This window comes from Bubalus bubalis, chromosome 4, assembly GCF_019923935.1.
Source record: "Bubalus bubalis isolate 160015118507 breed Murrah chromosome 4, NDDB_SH_1, whole genome shotgun sequence".
Classification (NCBI taxonomy): Eukaryota; Metazoa; Chordata; class Mammalia; order Artiodactyla; family Bovidae; genus Bubalus; species Bubalus bubalis.
Window position 1 is genome coordinate 132,469,594 of NC_059160.1, and position 9,573 is coordinate 132,479,166.

Below are 9,573 nucleotides of genomic sequence, written 5' to 3' on the forward strand. Positions count from 1 at the left end.
GCACCCAGGTCATTATCAGAATTCAGTGGGAAAAGGGTAGTCTTCAACAAATGGGTGTGAACAACTAGAAATCCACATTCAAAACAAAACAAAAAAAAAGAATAGACACAGACCTACATGTATAATAAAAATTAATTTAAAATAGATCATAGTGCTTTCAGAAAAAATGGTGGAATAAGGAATTCAAAATTATGTAACTCCATAAAAGCAACAAAAATATGGGTAAAAACTGTCAGAATCAATTTTTTGAAATCTAATTAAAACCCTGCAACCAAGTCAGAGAGTGCTAATTCAAGGAACATGGCTGATTTTGGGTAAGAACAGTGAAACTTTGGGACATTCTAACCTGCCCCCATCACAGTCTCCACTCTCCAGCTCAGGAATAAAGTATCAAAATAACATCCCACGTTTCCAGTATTAGAAGAATCACAGCAGACCCCACTCACAAACACCTATAATTTACTTATCTGACCTATCTGATAGCACAGCTCAAAAGCCTTGAGTTTATTTCAGCTAATTCAAAACTGGTCCAGTATTAAAGCTGCTTCCTAGGGAGAATCTGTCAAAAATATTTACAGACTGATGCTGCCTGAAGAGATGAGTGGTATATAAGGTGAAGCTACAATTAGGAAATCCCAATAAATTCACACAAAGGGGATTAAAACTAAAAAAAAAAAAATTCAGCAAGTGGCATTATATAAGATAACCCACAAAAATCAATTATTTCTATACACAATGAAAATCTAAAAAGGAAATGAAAATTATCCCATTTTCATCAAAGATAATAAATACCAAGAATTAATTTACTCAAGGAGGCACAAAACTTTTAACACTGAAACTACAAAATATCACAGAAAGAATTAAAAAAACCTAAATAAGTGAAATGACATCTCATGTTTCTGAATTGGAAGACCTTAATACTATTCATATCACAATATTACCCAAGACAGTCTACAGATTTATAATCCCTATCAAAATTCAAACAGCTTTTTTTTACAGAAATGAAAAAGGTGATCCTCAAATTTATAAGGAACTTTCAAGGGATCCCGAACAGACAAAACAATAAAGAAAAAGAACAAAGTTGCAAGATTCACATAATCTGGTTTTAAACTGATTACAAAGCTACAGTAATCAAAATGGTGTGGTACTAATGGAAGGATAGACATATAGACCAATAAAACAGAACTGAGAGTCAAGAAATAAATCCATACATCTGTGCTCAATTAATTTTCATTAGGGGTAGGGGGTAATACTAAATCATTCAACAGGAAAACAGTAGTCTCTTTAGCAAATGATTCTGGAACAACTGGTTCTTCACATGCAAAAGAATGAAGTTAGATATTTACCTGGGAATACATACAAAAATTGACTCAAAATAGACAAAGCCCTAAGTGTGAAAGCTAAAAACATGAAACTATCAGAAGGAAAGAGGCAAAAATCATTATGCTCTTGAATTAGACAATTTCTTTTATATATGAATCCAAACACACAAAAAACAAAAATTGGAGTTCATTGAAACTGAAAAGATTTCTGCATCAAAGAAATGACATTATCAAGAGTAAAAAGAGAACCTACAGTATGAGACAAAATATTTACATATTATATATCCAATAAAGGTATACAATCCAGAATATATACAGAATTTTTATACCTCAAAACAAAACAAAAACAAAAAACAGTTAAAAATGAGAAAATACTCTATTGAATAGACATTTCACCAAAGAAGATTTGCTAGTGGCCAAGAAGTTCATGAAAAGAGGCTCAATACCATAGTTATTAAGGAAATGCAAATCAAAACCACAGTCAGATACCAACACCGAAGAGGGTAAGTAAATGTTTTATATACACAGTATCAAGTGCAGTTAAGCATTAGAAAAATTGGAGCCCTCATATATTCTGGTGGGAATGTAAAATGGTGAAGCTGCTGTAGAAAAGTTTGGCAGTTCCTAGCAATTCCACTTCTAATTATAAACAAGTATTCACCCAAAATATGTAATATGTATGTTCATAGCAGCATTATTTATAGTAGGCAAAAAGTAGAAACAATCCAATGTCCACCAACTGAGGGATGGATAAACAAAATACAGTAACTACACAATGGAATATTCAGTCATAAAGAGGAATGAAGTATTCTTATTAAAAACATGGCCCTTGAAAGCCTCATACTAAGTCAAAACAAAACAAAACAAAAAAAAACAGAGAAAAAAAGGCTAAATAGATGACTCCATTGACACACAAAAAGTTCAGAATAGGCAACTCCGTAGAGACAGGAGATTTAGTGGCTTGTTAGGGATGAAGATAAGGGAATAAGTAGGATTCTGGAAAAGAAAAAGGATATTAGGGAAAACTTAAGGAAATCTAAATATTAAAGTATGAGCTTAACAATAATGTCTCAATATTGGTTAACTAATTATAACAAATGTACTGACAGTCAGTCAGTCAGTTCAGTCGTTCAGTCGTGGCTGACTCTTTGTGACCCCATGAATTGCAGCACGCCAGGCCTCTCTGTCCATCACCAACTCCTGGAGTTCACCCAAACTCATGTGCATCGAGTCGGTGATGCCATCAAGCCATCTCATTCTCTGTCGTCCCCTTCTCCTCCTGCCCCCAATCCCTCCCAGCATCAGAGTCTTTTCCAATGAGTCAACTCTTTGCATCAGGTGGCCAAAGTACTGGAGTTTCAGCTTTAGCATCATTCCTTCCAAAGAACACCCAGGACTGATCTCCTTTAGAATGGACTGGTTGGATCTCCTTGCAGTCCAAGGGACTCTCAAGAGTTTTCTTCAACACCACAGTTCAAAAGCATCAATTCTTCGGTGCTCAGCCTTCTTCACAGTCCAACTTTTACATCCACACATGACCACTGGAAAAACCATAGCCTTGACTAGATGGACCTTTGTTGGCAAAGTAATGCCTCTGCTTTTTAATATGCTATCTAGGTTGGTCATAACTTTCCTTCCAAGGAGTAAGAGTCTTTTAATTTCATGGCTGCAGTCACCATCTGCAATGATTTTGGAGCCCCCAAAAATAAAGTCTGACACTGTTTCCACTGTTTCCCCATCTATTTCCCATGAAGTGATGGGATCGGATGCCATGATCTTTGTTTTCTGAATGTTTCATCAGAAAACATTCTGAATCACTTTCATCAAGAGGCTTTTGAGTTCCTCTTCACTTTCTGCCGTAAGGGTGGTGTCATCTGCATATCTGAGGTTACTGATACTTTTCCCGGCAATCTTGATTCCAGCTTGTGCTTCTTCCAGCCCAGCGTTTCTCATGATGTACTCTGCATATAAGTTAAATAAGCAGGGTGACAATATACAGCCTTGACACACTCCTTTTCCTATTTGAAACCAGTCTGTTGTTCCATGTCCAATTCTAACTATTGCTTCCTGACCTGCATATAGGCTTCTCAAGAGGAAGTTAAGGGTTCTGGTATTCCCATCTCTTTCAGATTTTAATGGGAAATAGCTGTGGGGTATATGGCAACAGAAAACAATTTTAAAGAAAATGGGCCGGGCGGGAGCATCCCTCCGCACCCCTCCCACAGCCACCGGCTCTGCAACCGGGACAAACCAGCCCGGAGTCCGGGGACCACGGTGGAGAGCAACCTGGGGAGGCGACGGCGGGCCGGGGATGTGTGAGAGGCCTGGTCCTTGGGTGGCGTTGCCCGATAAGGCCGCCACCGCCACCTACCGGTTGCGTTCTCTCTCCTGAGCCGGTGCCTGTGGGATGGGTGGCCAGGCGCCAGCCTCACCCCCAGCCTCATCTCCAGGGCTAGCCGGGCAGATGGGCCCCGTGCGGAGTCAGGGCCATCCGCTGAGACTGCGGCCCGGTTCTGCGCTAGGAGCTCACCCTCTGGTGACTCCCCCAGCCTGGCCACCTCTGGCCCTCTCCCTGCCCAGAGGTGGGGGCATGCAGGCGCAGCAGCTGCTCTGAGTGTTTAGCTGAAAAGAACACACCCAAGTTGGGGGTGCTGGTGTCTGCATTGAAAAAATGTTCAGGGGCAAGTTCATCCTACTGTTGAGTCTAGTGATGATGCTCTTCAGTATGCTGAAGAATTAATTTAGCAATTAAATATGCAATGTCAAGCTCAGCCCCTAAGTTCTTCAGATGTAGAGGAACATGCTCAAAAAAGTTTCCCTCATCCAGTTGATAAATGGGCAATAGTTGATGCCCAGTCAGCTACTAAAAAGAGGAACCAAAGAAATTTTTTTCTCTCGCCCCATAGAAAAAAATTCATCTTATGTTAAAGGAGGTCCTAGATTATAAAACTGACCACCAGGTTTCTGTTTACATAGTAGCAGTGTTAGAATACATTTCTGCAGACACTTTAAAAGTTGGTGCAAAATATACAGCATTATGAAATTACAAAACAAGATATTAAAGCGGCAATATATGTTGATAAAGTATTGATGGATATGGTTCATCAAGATGTAGAAGATATATTATCTTTAACTGATGAAAGAGCCTTCCACCTCAGGAGAGCAATGTTATTATGATTTTGTAAAAGCATTTATGGCAGAAATTTGACATACATAAGGGAAGTTAAATTATAAATGATTTTAGAGAGTGCTTTGTCATTAATACAAAACTGTTTTTCAGCTAATGATGTAGAAAATACATTTGGTCATATAGTGGATATACATGAACCTTGTGGAAAGTTACTGGGCCATATAGAAGATACTGTAGAAATGACAGATGAAGGCAGTCACCATCCATTAGTAGGAAGCTGCTTTGAAGACATCAGAGGAACTGGCATTTGATCCATTTGAATCATAAACTCGAGACATTCTATTACCTGGTTTTCATGATCATTCCCTTAGTTATCAAAGCCTGGAGTGGCACTCTTGTTGTTTTTCAGTCGCTAAGTCATGTCCAACTCTTTGCAACCTCATGGACTGCAGTATGCCAGACTTCCCTGTCCTTCACCATCTCCTTGAGTTTGCTCAAATTCACGTCCATTGAGTCAGTGATGCCATCCAACCATCTTCTTCTTGCCCTCAATCTTCTCAGTCAATAGGCAAAGGTTTCAAAGAAGCTGTTCAATATGTTTTACCCAGGCTACTTCTAGCCCATTTACCACTGTCTACATTACTTCAAACTTCTGAAGCAGTAAGAAAAGTGAAGAACAAGACAAGGAATGTTTGAAACAAGAAATAACAGCTTTGCTTAATGTTCATAGTGGTATAGGAAAAAAATATGTTCTAAAAGCCTTGCAAAATGTAGACTGGGTGAATCTGCATGTTGGATTTATAGTCAGCAAATGAAGGGGAAAAAACTAGCAATCAAGAAAATGAACGAGATTCAGAAGAATATTGATGGTTGGGAGAAAAAGACACTGGACAGTGCTGCAATGAATTTGCAATGGAAGGAACTCTTATATATGTAGGAGAAACATTAAAGAAACATATTTCTCTTTGATGGCTCAGTGATTTGCTGTAAATCAAATCATGGGTAGCTAAAACTTCCTGGTGCTAGCAATGCAGAATATCACCTTAAAGAAAAGTTTTTTATGAGAAAGGTACAAATTAATGACAAAGATGACACTAGTGAGTACAAGCATGCTTCTGAAATAATTTAAAAGATTTAAATAGTGTTATGTTTTCTGCCAAGTCAGATGAAGAGAAAAACAGTTGGATGGCAGCATTGATATCTTTATCATATCAGAGAACACTGGAAAGGATGGTTGATGTGACAATACTTTAGGATGAAAAGGAGCAGATGAGACTCCCTAGTGCTGATGTTTATAGATTTGTAGAGTCTGACTCTGAAGAAAATATCATATTTGAAGAAAACATGTAGCCCAAAGCTGGAATTCCAGTCATCAAAGCAGGAATTGTTATTAAACTTACAGACAGGCTCACATACCATATATACATGGATCCCAATTTTGTTCAGGCATTTCTTACAACATATAGATCCTTTTGTAAATCTTAAGAACTACTGAGTCTTTTAATAGAAAGGTTTGAAATTCCAGAGTCTAAGCCAACAGAACCTGACTGCATAACTTTAGAGAAGGTTAGGCTTTGAGTGCAGAACTCAAAAAGGTTTAGAAAAATATATATACAGCCTGTGCAGGTGTGAGCATTAAATGTATGTTGGCACTGAGTAGTACACACTATGATTTTGAAAGAGATTCAGATCTTTTGCAGCTAATGGAGAAATTTATTGGAACAGTAAGAGGTAAAGCAATGAAAAAATGGGTTGAATCCATCACTAAAATAATCAAGGAAAAGAACTGAATTGCAAGAGACAATGGACCAGGTCATAATATTACATTTCAGAGTTCACCTCCCACGGATGAATGGCATATAAGCAGACCTGGTGGAAAGAGAGAATTCTGACCACATAGAGACTTTTGACCTGCTCTCCTTAAACCAACAGAAATTGCTCGACAGCTCACTCTATTTGAATCAGATTTATATACGGTCATCAGAATTAGTTGAAAGTATGTGGGCAAAAGAAAACAAAGAGACTAATTCTCCTACCCTTCTGAAAATAATCCTGCATACCACTAATTTCACTCTGTGGTTTGAGAAACGTAGAGACTGAAAACTTAGAAGAAAAAGTAGCTGTGGTGAGCTGAATAATTGAGATTCTGTAAGTCTTTCAAGAGCTGAACAACGTCAATGGTGTCCTTGAGGTTGACTGTGCTATTAAATTACCTGTTTACAGACTAGACCACATGTTTGAGCAAATACAAAGCTACCAAAAGAAAATTTCAGAAACAGCTCATGAACTACGTGAAGATCACTGTAAGAAATATTTGAGGGGAAAAAAAGAGAAATATTTGGCAAAACTCAGGTCTATTAATCCACCATATGTGCCTTTCTTTGGAATTTATCTAATATCTTGAAAACAGAAGAAGGTAGTCCTGAGGTCCTAAAAAGGCATGGAAAAGAGCTTATAAACTTTAGTAAAGGGAAGAACATTGCAGAAAATTGCAGGTGAAATCCAGAAATACCAAAATCAGTGTTACTGTTTACGACTAAAATCAGGTATCAAAAAGTTCTTTGAAAACTTGAATCCAATGGGAAACAGCATGGAAAAAGAATTTACAGACTATTTTTCAACAAATACCTAGAAACATAACCATGAAACCCTAAGCCTCTCCCAAGATTTCCAAAAGAATATAGCCATTCACTAAAATCTCCCAGTATTTGTCCATTAAACCCAAGACCAGGTACTATGAGACATCCCACACCTCCGCAGCAAGAGCCAAGGAAAAACAGTTAAAGTAGAACCCCTGAAACTGAAACAGAAAATATAGCATCTGCACCAAATTCTTACCATTAGCACCTCCTCCTGCTTCTGGTGCTCCCAGTACCACAGATGTTTGCAGCATACCTGACTCTGACCATTCAAGCCCTTTCATTCAATATCTGCTTCAGTACCATCTATAAGTTTAACCAAGAGCGCTGATGAAGTGCCTGTCCCTACCCTCCTGTTCCTCCACTAAGATGACAAGAATCTGCTCCAGCAGAATCTTCACCATCAAAGATGATGTCTAAGCATTTGGACAGCCACCCAGCAATTCCTCCGGGGCAACCCATGCCAAAAGCCTATTCACCACAATATTCAGTATCAGACCAGACCTCTATTTCAGGCCCTCCTGAAAGCTCTCCCCTGTTACCTCCATGAGAACCCATGGGGACACCTGATGTTTTCTTAAACTCACCACTATACCTCCAACCTCCCACTTTGGGGAAAAAAGTGACCATAGTAATGTCTTTGCCCCAAAGTGCCCTTTCCCCTTTACACCACCTCCTCCTCAAATACCTTCTCCACACGGCACAAGAAGGCATCTGCCATCACCACCGACACAAGAAGTAGACCTGCATTCCACTGCTGGGTCACCTGTGTCTTGATGACAAAGCACATCTCAACATATTCCCTAAACTCCGTCCAAAATCTTACAAAAGGGAGCACACATCCATCCATGCACAGAGATGGACTACCACTGTTGGAGAATGCCCATTTTTCCCTGAGTTCCTCTGTACCAGGATGTAGGTTTTCCTAGCCCCAAATCCATTGCCGGTGGTGGATGCACTGAATGTGCCAGCACTGAGGGCTTAAAATGAGAACTCCAAACACTAATGACTCTCCTTCAAGATGCAGTATAAGACAATAAATTTTAACCTAGATGTAATTACAAAATGGAAATGGTATCTGTTTAAAATACGGAAAGACTTATCTAGAGGAACTGGACAACAGATTGCACTTGAAAATCAAGTAAAGGGACCTTTTTCCAGCCAGTAAGCAGAAGTTCTCTTTTTGTGAGGTGATCTTTATCATTAAAGGGGTAGAAAACATAGTCTAGTGTCCAGCAGGCCCACAGGATGACAGCTTTTGTAATTCAAAATATTAGGCACTTTTTAAAAATAAATCTTAAACAGGGATCTTCAAATCCTCCTTTGTTTTTCTTTGCTTTTACTTGTCCTCCTTTAGAATATTTTCTTCAAAATCATTCAGAGGACTGTGAGAAAAGGATGTGGTACCTGACATTACTGGAATCAAGGCCCAGCACTGTACTGCTGTTCTGCTTACAAATTATTACAGCGAACTGAATGGGTATTGAGGCTTCAACAAAGAAGTACTTCTATTTTTTAAGAATAATTACACCAATTTTATCAGAAAAGACCCTGATGCTGAGAAAGATTGAAGGCAGGAGGAGAGGGGATGACAGAAGATGAGATGGTTGGATGGCATCACTGACTTGATGGACATGAGTTTGAGCAAGCTCCGGCAGTTGGTGATGGACACAGAAGCCTGGCATGCTACAGTCCATGGGGTCACAAATAGTTGGACACAACTGAGTAACTGAACTGAACTGATACCAATTTTAAGAACATTCCCCTACTCACCCTCCTTACACAAACAAAATGTGGTGGTCTTGCCTTCAAACAAGAGAAGTTTTATGTCATTAACAATGACAGAAGAACTTTTTAAAATATGTAACAGTCAAGTATATGATTTATATTTAGGAAACTGTTAACTTATGCTAGATTGTCATTTCCCCCCATTCTCCCACAAAAGTTTACTGGTTTTCCACGTTCTGGCTTGTGGCTGTCCTTCTAACCATACTATGGAAATGCAGTCACTCAGTGTGAAAGGAGCAGTGAAAACCTTCATTTTTATTGCTGAGTGGTATTCTATTGTATGCATATATTACAATTTATTTATTCATTTATCTATTGTTTCTAGTTTTTGATTGTTAAGAATATAGCTGTAATGAACTTCATGTGTATTTTTGTGTAGACATCTGTTTTTATATTGATTGGTTAAATACTGGAGAGCAAGATTTCTGGGTTGTTACAGTTATTATATGTAGTGTCAAGCTTTTCTGACATGGTTGTTCCATTTTACATATCGGTGAGCAGTGTGCAGAGTTGCAGTTGTTCCACAGTTTTGTCAATGCTTCATACTGTCACTTTTTTATATAGCTATTCTAATAGCTATTTTATTTAATTGTGGTTTTCATTTGAATATCCCTGATGAATAATGATGTTAGGCATTTTTCACTTATTTATTGGCCACTGCGTATCTTATTTCGTGAAGCATCAGTTCAAATCA

The 9,573-nt window shown here is 38.5% G+C and overlaps 1 pseudogene; it reads left to right on the forward strand.

Annotated features, from left to right (window-relative positions):
- The first annotated feature begins 3,479 nt into the window (after window positions 1–3,479).
- LOC102409243 lies at window positions 3,480–7,351 on the forward strand (annotated as a pseudogene).
- The last annotated feature ends 2,222 nt before the right edge of the window (window positions 7,352–9,573 follow it).